This window comes from Macrobrachium nipponense, chromosome 2, assembly GCF_015104395.2.
Source record: "Macrobrachium nipponense isolate FS-2020 chromosome 2, ASM1510439v2, whole genome shotgun sequence".
Lineage (NCBI taxonomy): Eukaryota > Metazoa > Arthropoda > Malacostraca > Decapoda > Palaemonidae > Macrobrachium > Macrobrachium nipponense.
This window is the reverse complement of record NC_087201.1, coordinates 21,475,384-21,487,875: the sequence shown is the minus strand read 5'-3', so window position 1 is coordinate 21,487,875 and position 12,492 is coordinate 21,475,384. Positions and strand designations below refer to the sequence as shown.

At 42.6% G+C, this 12,492-nt stretch overlaps 1 protein-coding gene across 1 annotated transcript in view; it reads left to right on the top strand.

The window, feature by feature from the left end:
• LOC135220476 (A-kinase anchor protein 9-like) overlaps positions 1-12,492 on the top strand; it is a 465,336-nt gene that overhangs the window by 130,539 nt on the left and 322,305 nt on the right.

Here is a 12,492-nt window from a genome sequence, read left to right as displayed (position 1 = left end):
TAAAGCAAATTGGACCTCTGACCACTAAAGTGGGTTGTAGCAAAATAAGATTTCAAGAACAGTAGACCTTATGAAGATTGTTTACTTGTTAAGAAAGAATGATTTTCCTTACTTTCGAAAAGGCAGACTTTGAACACTTGTACATTATAAATTGTTCCATTTGAAAAGTACATATATGTATGGTTTGTGAAATTGTTTCCAAGTACTGGTAATTTCCTTTTAAGTTACAAGTTAGTTTTGTACCAAGTGGTTTCTAGTGGAATATACAGATGAATATAATGTTATTGTGCTGAAAGATATTCATACATTTTTTTCTGGGTTAGAATGATATATGTAAATGGAGTTTTTTGGGTTGGGGTGCTTTTGCTATTCATACTGGAAGCTGCTCAGTAAGCTTAGTTTAGCCTTTTGTGATTCATTGATTATATTTTATGAAAATCAGTCTTCTTAAAGCTTGGGAAGCAGTAGGTGCTTGACACAATGTAAGGATATAGCTTTACAGCCACTGTACTGAAAACTTTAATCTAGGCTTTATATGTTTGTGTAGTAAATTCTTATTCTGGAAAGGTTAATAAGGTTCAAGACCTTGGCTACTAAAAAGGTGGGTAAGGTAGAAAGTTGGTTTTTCAATCTTTTATAGTAGTGTAGTATGAAATGTCCTTCTGATGTGACCTAATGAGTATTTCTCAGATAAGAGTTAATATATTTTAGTATACTACATATCTTTTATAAGAAATAATACTTTTTAGTGTACAGGCAGTCCCCGTGATGAAATATGAACAGAGTTATGTAAATGTGATAAGTATGAATTTTCAAAGGGTATGGCATAGGTAATCTCTACAAGAATATGCTTTTGATGTTTGGATGGTGCAATAAAGGATTACTGTATACTAATACTAAGAGACTATAAAGTATATATAGGAAATCATGAAGTAGAGAATAATATAGAATATAATGAAAATTTTTAAAATGAAACGTCTCTCCATTATATAGCTTTTACTTTAGCGCCAGCATTAGTTCGACAAATTGAAACAAGAAATGAGAACACTCAGTTGTCTATGAATATGTTTCTGTCCATTTACTTCCCCCACCTCCTACCAGGGGAACGATAGGTACAGACACCCATAGCTGATCAGTCTGTTTCTGTCTCTGGTTTCATAGAAGATTGTTAGAGTTATCTATGTTTGGTTGTCTGTTGACGACGGGTTTGTAAATTTACTTGAACTTCCTCTTGTATAGGATGGTAATGATAGACTAAGGACCTGTAAGGTAAGAGGTTGCCGTATTAGGCGTTATTCCAGTCCCATTGATCCTCATTGTAGGGGCTTTTTCTTGTACACAATTGGTGCAAGTTGATGAGCATAGATCTAGAGGTGAAAGAAGATTCATATCCACCTATCTTAATTTATTAACCTCATTATAGCTACAACATCCATCAAAAGAACCTTAAGCTAATTTGTTAACCTTAACACAACAACCACCATCAAAAAGAACTTTCATAACACAACAACCACCATCAAAAAGAACTTTCACCTAATTCATTAATTTTTTTTTAATATGTACTACAATGACAATAAAAAAGAATCTTATTGTAATTTATGTCTTATAAATGCAGTTCATCAAATATTCCTAGCAATACTTAGCAACTTCGTAAACTTGACCAGCATACAATCTCAACTGCTTCTGGTTCAAAATAAACAACAGTGTTACACACCCTTGCTCCCCAATGTCTTTCACCTAAGAAAGTTCTGAGAATTTCAGATCACAAGAGCAAATACTTTCATGGGAAAGTACACAACCATCAGGTGAACCAAGAGTTTAGCAGACTGTTTATGGCCAAAGTCAACAGCAGTGTATTAGGGACCAATTATCTTATATCTGTCTAACTTCCCACTGTTCAGAGAAGTTCTCCCACTGTAAATGCAGGTCACCCCAGCACCTACTCTTCTTATGCTCACAGTGCCTCCGGCTCCCTAACAACTGAAATGACACTTTGCCCCTAGTTCACACAAATTGTGTGTCTGGTCGATTCCAGTCTATATTACTACCCTTTCACCTGAAGATTTCTGGATCCTCAAAACTGAAGGATCATACTTATCCAGCTCAGTACAAACATAGTATGATGTTCCACACTCATGTCCGGATCGCCCCTGAAGCTGGGTAACATCTCCTTAAGCAAGACTTCCTATTACAGAAAAAGGCTCTCATAGTTCAGGTTCCTATTACAGAAAAAGGCTCTCATAGTTCAGGTGAAGGGAAACCGCATCATTCTACCCTAACACATTTAAGCAAACTACAGGCAAACAAAGAAAAAACAAACATACTAACAACACACAAAACAAATATAATAAAAATCACAAATGGAACACTATACATACTAATGGTTTTCAAAAACTATCCTCATCACACAAACCCAACATCTAAAAAAAAGTTAAGTATATCTTAGTTTTACCAGACCACTGAGCTGATTAACAGCTCTCCTAGGGCTGGCCCGAAGGATTAGGTATTTTTACGTAGCTAGGAACCAATTGGTTATCTAGCAACGGGACCTACAGCTTATTGTGGGATCCAAACCACATTATATCGAGAAAAGAATTTCTATTCCCCAGACATAAATTCCTCTGGTTCCGCGTTGGCCGAGCCAAGAATCAAACTTCGGACCACCGGATTGGTAGTCGATCGCGAAATCCAGTCGTCCAACGAGGAGCTACCCAACTTCTAAATACCACCACTTCTCGACATATGTGTGAAATGTTGAGGAAAAGTGTGTACTAATGTGAATGACCTTTGTCAAATATGTGAATGTTGGTCAAGTGAATTTACGGTAAAATTCATTGAAAAGGCAGTAAATGAAGCAAGAGGTTAAGTCTCTTAGGCTAGTGCTAAAAGAGTAAATTGTCTTCTTCTCCTTCATTCTGTTACCTACTAAAGCTTCTAACTCGATTCATGACAAAAGTTAGCTGAGGTTTCACTAAATATTTTATCAGCGTTGCACTCCTGGGTCTTGGTTGGTTTCGGGTAATTTCCATGCATTAGAGGAAGGGTCAGTGCCCCGATCTTGAATACTCATGTCCTTGGCACGTCCTGCCTTGCTGCCTCACTGCCTGAAGCAAAAAGGAACTGAGACATGTTGGAGTGGTGCGGATCTGTGCCCATTATCCACTTCCTCTGGTCGGCCTGACAGCAGTGCAGGTGGCAGACATTTTTCGCTGAAGGACCGTTCAGCTAGAGTAAATAGAAGCCGCTTGTCCCCTTCACCGTGTTTAAGCTTGAAGGCATCAGGGCATCTTGTTAGTAATGAATCTTCGTGCCTTTCTGGCAATGTTAGTAGAATTAAGGATAGTAAGGATCATTTGCAGGCCAGGACTTGTATTAAAGATCCTGTAGAGTCTAGAAATGTGTGTAAAGGTTCTTCCTCTTACTGTGTTTCTTGTGAGTCATCATCTCTGCAAGAAGTATGTACTGTGCTATCATCCATGAGCAGTTCTGTGCCTAGTGTGCCATTTGCCATAACACCATGCATCTTTGCGTCGTCTACTGTCTGGTCTGCCTCTACCTTCTGTTGGTCAGAGCACAAGATTCTGCTCTTGTTCTTCTTCATATCTGTGTGCTGCACAGGATTCACCTGGGTAGCTTTCACCTATGCAGCTGACACCTAATCAACTATTACCTGTACCTATTGTACTTCGCTACCTTTGGCAATACAGCATTCGACATCGCATGCTTCACCTATGCAGCCAGTGCCTGTGCTACCTTTGGCTTTATGGTATTCACCTGTGCACTTAGTGCCTACAAAGCATTTGCCTTCTATTAATCTTTGCTGCTCAAACTCACAGAGAGACTTGGTTGTGATTTAGGTTCTCAGACTTGGACTGACTGATGTTTCTCAGTTTTCCCCTTTGGATTCTTCCTCTCCACTTAGATATCCTCTGGCTAAGCACGCTCACCTTTCTTCGCCTCTTCCAATTGCAGGTGTTTCATCTCATATTCAAAGGATTGCAGTTTCAGCCGTAGTTTTCCATGTGGCTCAGGAATTGGTTCATCGTCACAAGTTACTCTGATCAGAACTTGGCTTTTTTATTACTACTAGTGTCGAAACAAGTAGAGCATTTCAAATCACAAGGGATTGTACAGTCTAAAGTGAATTGAAACATACTAACCAAATCATAGTCTAAGTTCTATATGACTACGACACCCAGATTACTCTAAAGAAATTTCCCCAAATAAACTGTATGATAGGAATACATAAGTGAATTAGGTTATGAGATCCCGATGACTTCTCGGAGATTGCAGGACCACGTCTTGTCCGAATGGCAAGTTAACTATGACTGTTTATGTGAGTCATTCCCAGTACAACCGCACTGTTGGGTAACCGTAGCAAGACTGAATTCACGGTCGTGGTTAACCAACAACAAACGACCAATTAACTATCAAATCAACAAACAACCGACGACCGATACTTAAGTGCTATGACATGCATACTTACAAACTAATACATGAAATAACTAAATACAAACTAATACACGAAATAACTAAACACAACTTTTCCCATCTTAATAAAAATATAACAAAACACAATACGTATCTTCCTTTCATACAATATGTATTTCCACTTACGTGAATGAGGAAAACATGGAAAAATACAGTACTACATTATAACTTGTGGCAAAGTACAATCTGTCTTGTCAAAGTTTTTACATAATCCCCTGCAAGAAAAAGTCATATCTACATTTTTTACAATAGTCGTGTTCTTATCAATGCCTTCCTGGTTTTTGCAGCTATCTGAGCAGTCTCTCTGCTCAGGCAGGTGCTTGGCTGAAAGTTCTCTTTCACAACTATCTCGTGCCACAGCTCTAGGGGTATAACTTAATTACATGTCTCAAGAGCTGGCTATGAGCCATTCTTAGAGTAGCCACTCTTGGCACCTTGACTTGCCCCATATGTAACTTGATTATGTAGCCCAACTCCCACTTGCTCCTTGGCTGCTCATCATGAATGAGGACTACTTCCCCTATCCTGGGCTAAGAATTATGCATGGTTCTTACTCAATGGGTCTCTCTCACTCAATGGGTCTCTCTCAGTTTTGTCAACAATCTGGACACATACAGGAATCTTTTCTCGCCGAACTCTCTCTGTCCATAGGTAGTGTCATCAGAGATCTCTTCCCAATTTACTACTACTCTTGGGAAGGTCTTGAGCTTTTCTCCAGGAATCAAATGGTTAGGGGTTAAAATTTCTAACTGATTCAAGTCCTGTGTGTGTGTAACTTAGTCTATCATCAATGATCCCTTCCAGCTCCTCCAATACACAGGTCAGTAAGAAGTCCTATCGACTTCCAGTCACACTGTATCTGTAACAGATGTTCAGTTACCCTGGGATTCTCAGACATGGTTCTAAAGAAACTCTGATGCCACTACAAACATGGTGGCATTGTCACTCAACAAGAGCACTGGGAAACCTCTTTTGCTACAGAATTTTCTATAACTCATGAGGAACAAGTCTTAGGACTTGTTATCAACTAGTTCCACATGTATGCCTCTGGTTATCAGGCATGTAAGTAGGATGACATAAGCCTTCTTAGGGCTCTTTCCATTTGCTTTAACCCATAATGCGCCGGTGTAGTCCACACCTGTGGTATTAAAAGGTTGCTTACATTGCACCCTGAACTCAGGAATCACATTGGGCCTATACAGCCCCCTTGCATTCTCCTACAATGGTGTAATATACTCGTAGTTGTCTGATCTGTGGGATCCAAAACTCTTGCCTGACACTCGCCACAGTTGCATTGACACCCATGTGATTGTTAGCATCATGATGTTCTTTAATAATTACCCAAGTAACATAGCAACTCTTCAGCAATAGTATATTTAAAATTTAGCAGCTTTGGGTAACTGCTCATGTTCTAGTCTACCCTTACACCTTATTACCTCATTGTCCAGGTAAAGATTAAACTGGTGTACAAAAGTTAGTTTTGGTTTTCTTACCCCATTCATCTAACTCTCGTATTCCTTTTGGAAAAATTCCCTTTGCAAGAGGCAATATTCTTATTCTTTGCCTCTTGGGGTTCTTCCAAGGTCAATTCACCAGTTACTTTCACATTTGTCGAACTCCTACAATTATTAAAAAATCACAGGATCATGCTGTGGTCCTATAGGCCTTTATGACCTTGCTGAATCTTTCCCAATTCAGCAAGTTAGTATCACCATTCAAGGTGTCCCCTACAGTATTGACCAAAATGTTATCTTCCCTACCCTGTACAAGTGATTCACCAACCTATCTATTGGCCAAGAGGAATTTTTTTAATCAAGTGGGCCCTTCCCACCAGAAAGAAGTATCCAAGATCATTTCTGTCATCCTTTTCCCACATTTGAACCATTCACTGGGATTATCATCCATAGGCGCATAAGACAAGACTGCATCTGGAATTAGAGTTTTCCTGTACTCTATTTTTCAGAAATTCAGGTAGAACATTTTTCGATACTAGCCAACTTAAGGTAACTTTACTGCCCAATCAAATGAACAGTTCAACAAACTCATTCTTCACAAACGATTCTTTAATAAATTCGGCCATTCTTGCTGCCAGCAACAATGCCATCCACTCAAGTTTTGGAACAGGCAATTCCTTAGTGGGTGCTACTCTTGCCTTTGCCATCATTAGATGAGAGTTTTCATTTTTAACTCTGTATGCTACAAAACCATATGCTAATTCACTGACATTACAAAATATGTATAAGGAGTTCCTCTCTCCTAAGCAAGGAAACATCAAGACATTTCTCCAAGTCTTCGGATAACTTGACCTATTGCTTCTGTAATGGGTTTGGGTTTTTGCTTCCACAAATTCTGCAAGTAAATCCTTGCCCTAATAGCAACAGGTAGAAGTACTCCTAATGGATTGTAAATCTGTGCAACTGTTCTTAACACTTCTCTCTTAGTATGACTGGACTTATCTTAGTTGGATATAATGTCAAGGTATCTTTCTTTTTGTCCCAATCCAGACCTTAGACCTCATGAGTTGTTGGTTTGGGTACTAATACAGGCAAGCAATATTTTTCTAAAACTGCAGTAGAACTTTGAGTAGGTCAGCAGTTGTACGTGTTCCTGTCCTCAAACAATCGTTCCACGTCCTCCCCTTGCACCCCTGCCTCGGATGATAGCTCTTCCTCCGCCTCGTTGACGAAAGGCACCTCTAGATCTGCTGCCCCTACCGAACCTATTGAATGCTTGAAATGCCTGGCTTTCAAAGGTTGGGTCGAAGCCGGGGAAACAGCAAAGGAAGTTGATGTCTGCAGCTGTTGTGGCTGAGTCAACAGTACAAACTGCTGTTGGAGTTGGCTCTTAGAGGTAGAAGGTTGGGGAACTGGTACTGCCTGAACCAAGGCTTGTTGCTGGGGTGCCTGGAAGGGCTGGAACTTCCTAGGCTTTTTCTTTGCTTTGGAATTCGAAGATGAAGACTGATTTCCTCTTGTAGACTAGCCCCCGCCTAACCCGCAGGCTTTGGTTCAACCTGGCAGCCTCATGTTGCACCTCGTTGACTGCTGAGGCTGGAAAAAAGATCAGCACCCCAAATAGAAGAGGTCAGGAGTTTGTTAGGTTCCTGCCTGATTGTGGATTCAGCTAGGACGTGCTTTCTACAGTTCCTCCTAGCCACAACAAAATCATCCAAGTCACATTGCATGCTCAGCAATAGTGCCTTAGCAATGACCTTGAACAACGGTTCTTGCGAATACACAAGAGCTGCTGTTTCTGTCATGACTAGACCGTTAAGGGACCTCGCAAGCCATGTCCTAGCGTCGAATTCCGTTTGGATGAGAGCATCAGACAGCCTGGGCAGCCGCTCACTGAATAGAGAGATGGCACAGTTCGGTTTAAGTTTGCCAACCGAGAAGGTTGCTGGCAAGTCTACCCATAAGTCATCTGTTCTAGGAAGTAGCAGAGATGTAGCTTCCATCTCCCGGAGCTGTGGCATAGACTCATCCTCATTGCAGCTTGCAGAGTGAGTTCTGCCACTTTAGATGTGAACGGGATTGGAGTGTCCTCATCTACAGTAAAAATCGTGAATGGACTCCTGAAGGCTGTGACCTTAGTGTTCACACACTGCCATTCGTCAAGGATACGGATCCAAACTTGCTGAGCTTGGTCCCGAGAGAGGATGACAGTCTCTTTCGGGACCTTGTCCTCCCTGATCAAAGCAGATTCCGTAAGACGGACATAGCCTATGAAAGGAGCCTGCAACCCTGGTGGGTAGAACTCGAAGTCCTCAATCCTTCCAGTTCCGCAGCCCTCAATCGTAAGCATTCCGTTTACGAAAGGTGCATAATTAGCCACCCTCCAAGGATTGCTTGGATGGAAGGAAGGGCGAGTGGAGGAGTCCGGCATAACCTGACTATGGGCTAACTGACCGGGTCGTTGAAGGCCTGACGCTATGCCTTGTTGGAGACCAGCGACTGTGGTCTACTGAGTACCCAGCCTTTCGAGTATTTCTTGGAACTTGGTATTAACCAAGTTCCCAACCATGTTCCCGACCATGTTCCCCATTTGTTGCATCATATTGGTTGCGAATGCTTCCTGGTCGAAGGAGGGGGGCTCCGCCCTCTCCTTGAATACCTTAGGTATCGCACCTTTAGAGGTGGATGCTACGGGATCGGAGGTGGAAGGGTGGGTCCTCCCCTTGGAAGACTTGGTCTTCGAGCCCTTGGAGAGAGACCCCTGTCTGGTTTTGTCTGCTCCGGGGTGGTGAGCCGGAGCTTTATGGACTTGGCTATTATATAATTTTCTGGGAATGGGCCTTGGCAGCAATTTAGTCAAGCCTGCCCTTGACTTTAGGGATCGTCGAGAGGGATTTCGATCTAGATGATGGAAATCCCCCGGAGAACCCTTGGAAGGAAGTAGAAGAAGAAGGAGAAGAAGGTCTAGACTTGCCCAAGGAGAGGCCTTGAGCACCTACAAGGCTTGCCTCATTAACACCCTTACCGTAGCCCATGCCATCTACTGTCATGGGCTCGACGTTCAGATTGAGAGCCGCGACCTCCTCTGTGACTTCCTGCGCCGAAGCCTCCCGATTGTTTAGCCGCTGTGTCTTGAATAGATGCTATGATGGGAGCTGCTACTTCGGGGTCCACGTATCCTATACTCTTCCCTCCAGGGAAGATCAAAGTAGCCATCTCTTGAGAGAGTATGTATGGCTTTGCCTTGCCTACGTTACGCCCGAAGCCGCCCACCCATACCTTGAGGGTGGAGAGAGCAGCATCCCGAACAGACTGAGCCGCCTGTAAGAGAAGGTTAGTGTTAAACTTAAACTTATCTCATAATATTATAACTTAGAAGGTATATGTTTGATATATATATATTACAATGATCCACCCTGTTCCTCCATGTACACGCCGGAGAGGCACTTACATCAGAGGAGACACGTTCCACGAGATCGTAGCAGGAGAAGCAGTTCTCATGATGCCACACTACCGAACCATCTAGTTGGATTGCGCAGGTGGCGTGGGTCCGGCAGACGTCGTGCCCACAGGGATCCTGAAGGACGGCGTTGCAGCCGGTAACCATACAATGGGTGGCCTGTAAATGGAATGATACATGAGCACCATTGTTAACTAACTGGACAAAGTCCGTGGTTGATATATCATAACACCGGAGTGTTCCGGTGTTGTAGGTTATGCCCGACTCGGCCGTCTCTTGCCATGCACCGTGCTGAGGACACCGGTAGAACAAGTAGCAGGTAGTTAGCTGTGTTTCCGGTGATACTGGAGAACAGACAACTGCCGAATCGGGGTAGCTACTATTGTTATACGCCGGAGAGGAGTAGTCCAAGCAGGTACCGGGCGAGATGGGAGAGTCCGGGTGTGGTGAGGCGGCAGAGCTCGGTGGTTCCGCAAAAACTTAAATTAAAAGGGAGGGGTAGCTCCCTGGGAAGCATATTGGCTTCAATAAAATAATAATATAAACATAATAAAAATTATAATAAGAAAATTAAATACTGTAAGCCCGTCGGAGGCCGGAGCCACCGTAAAGTCATTACCCTCAAGGGCTCCGGCTATGCCGGAATCCTATTCCCGCCAGAGAGGAGGGGAGGGAGTGACTAAGGCAAGGTTATAGCCCAGAGAGCCGAGGAGGGCCGAGCTCACCCGAGCCTGGTGGCCGACCGAGGCTGGGTAGAGCGAAGCTCCTCCCCTACTCTGGGATGAGACCGGCTGAGTAGCGCCACCCGTACACCGTGGGGGCCTCCTTCACCCCCAAGAGAGAACTCGGATCGATTGTCAGGGACAACATGAGCGAGATATCAACCAACGTGGGTGTGAGCTTTTGTGTGGGGGGGGGAGAAGGGAGAGTGGTAGTATGGTGGCGACTACGCGATCGCCTGGACCCCTCACAGTTGGGTGTAGGGACCCACGAGGTGAAGAAGGCCAGGCAAAAGGAAGGCCTATAGGCCGACCAAAGCCAACTCACAACAATGAGAAAAAATGAAATTAATTATGTACTAAACACAGGGGGAGACTGAAAAAATAAGATAAAGAGAGAGAGGATCGTCCTGGAGCGACCATGTACGACCAACCGGTAAGGTTGGGCAAAACTCCGAGCAGCTGGCTTAGTGTCGTTACTAATAAACGTAGGACAGGCAGCCAGGGTAGGCTAGCTAGGACTAAGAGAAAGACTATCATAGACTCATAAGGCCTAACGAGGTAGCCTAACCAAAAAAAACAGCATGCATGAAACTGTAACAGTAGGTTCCAGAAAGGCTACGAAACAGGAACACGTGCTCGAAAGAAACCCCCGTGTAAGCACATGATCGTCGAAAAACCATCACTAATAATAATAAAAACACAGTGATATTACAATACGTACTGCTATAAAAATTCGTGTTCACTAGGTATGGAAGACCATGTGAGACCCGAAATGAGGAGACACAAAGAGGCACGCTGTAATGGCGGCTCGGGGCCGAAGCCGCATGGGACGACGACTCGGAAAAACCTAAATAATTTGGTTAAAAAAGCCAAAGGCATTCCCTAAATAGTGTCAACCATAATAGCAGTACTTAACTTGGATGCAGAAGCAGATTGACGATCCATGGTGAAATAAAATTCCAAAAAGCGAGAAACACAACACAGCAAAAGAAAACGCGTGTGCAGCGTAGTAGTGCTATCAAAGGAATGACGTCACAGGCGCTAGCTACACGGTAGCAAGTAGTGAGCCGTAGGTCAGCTCCTCTATTCTTGAGGTTTTTTGATATAGGAGAGGCTAATTGGAGAAGGACCCGTGGTAGTGGTTTCACTCGCCCCAGAAACCATACCTACGCCTTTTAATAAAGGTGAGCGAGCCAGAATATTCTGGCATTTCCAATTTAGCGGTTCTCTGGTATTATAACAATATTTTACCTTAGAAATAGTGCTAAAGGAACCTATTTCACTGGGCGACACGGGCCCTTCGCCCAGAAATATATTTTTCCTACGTCAAAATCCCTTTTTTCTTCTGTCTGTCCAAATAGTCAGATACTATCCTAAGCCCTTTTTAACAACCTTGATACATGATGTGCCAAGAAATGGCAATCTTCATCAGTTTTAGAATATTCCACTCTCTCTTTGAACCTAGAATTTGACACACTGTTGCTTTAGTCTATTCAAAGCCAACCCAAAGTTGAAAGTTAATCTACTTCTATTGCCTTTCCAAGGCAATGCCACAATATACTGTTTGTCAGTTTTGGAATAGGTTACAGTACTCTCAAAGTTCTCCAATACATACCTCCTTCCTATCTGCTATCTCACTGCAGTAATACCTAAGCGATTCAAACTCCAGAAAGCTTCAAGATCTTCCCTTGGTTCCTTTAAATGAGTAACCCCTTCAGTCATAGTTATCTCGTTTGTTTCCACTGCCAGTTTTAAAATAGAAACATGAGTCACCTTGGTGGGAGAACTACAGGTTTGTGTTGCCACATAACCAGATGTGGTTGGTAGCAATACTAAATTTAACCCTGGATGTACTAGTACGTTGTACACATTGTGAACCCTTATCAATAACTCTATAGGCGATTGTTTCTCTATGGGTAGAGCAAAATCTTTTATCAGCCAAGCTGATTTTCATTTTACCTAATGACCTCAAATTCTTCATAAAACAAATTCCTTTTTATATTCTGGTAGCTTGTCCACCACTATATAATCCATATGTATTAACCCACCCCGGTGAGGTACAATGATATTTACCATACCATACTCTTTGACTGGTTTGGAAGTCAAATAACCTCTCAATGATATGTTCTCAACTCCCCTCAAGAGCAGATCTCTTGATGAAAGCACAGGTATCCAACAGCCCTCTCGTTTGCACAGTGTGACCTTTTTGACCTTTTGGGGTTATTGTGGCTGTAGGTAAGATTGACTGTGCAGTCTTTTTATTTTCTTGTCCAATATTTGTCAGAGAGAGCGTTCCAATTTGTACCCCACCTTTCTAAGTCTTTGGTTGATTTTAATTACATATAGCCTTATGATGTCTTAACAA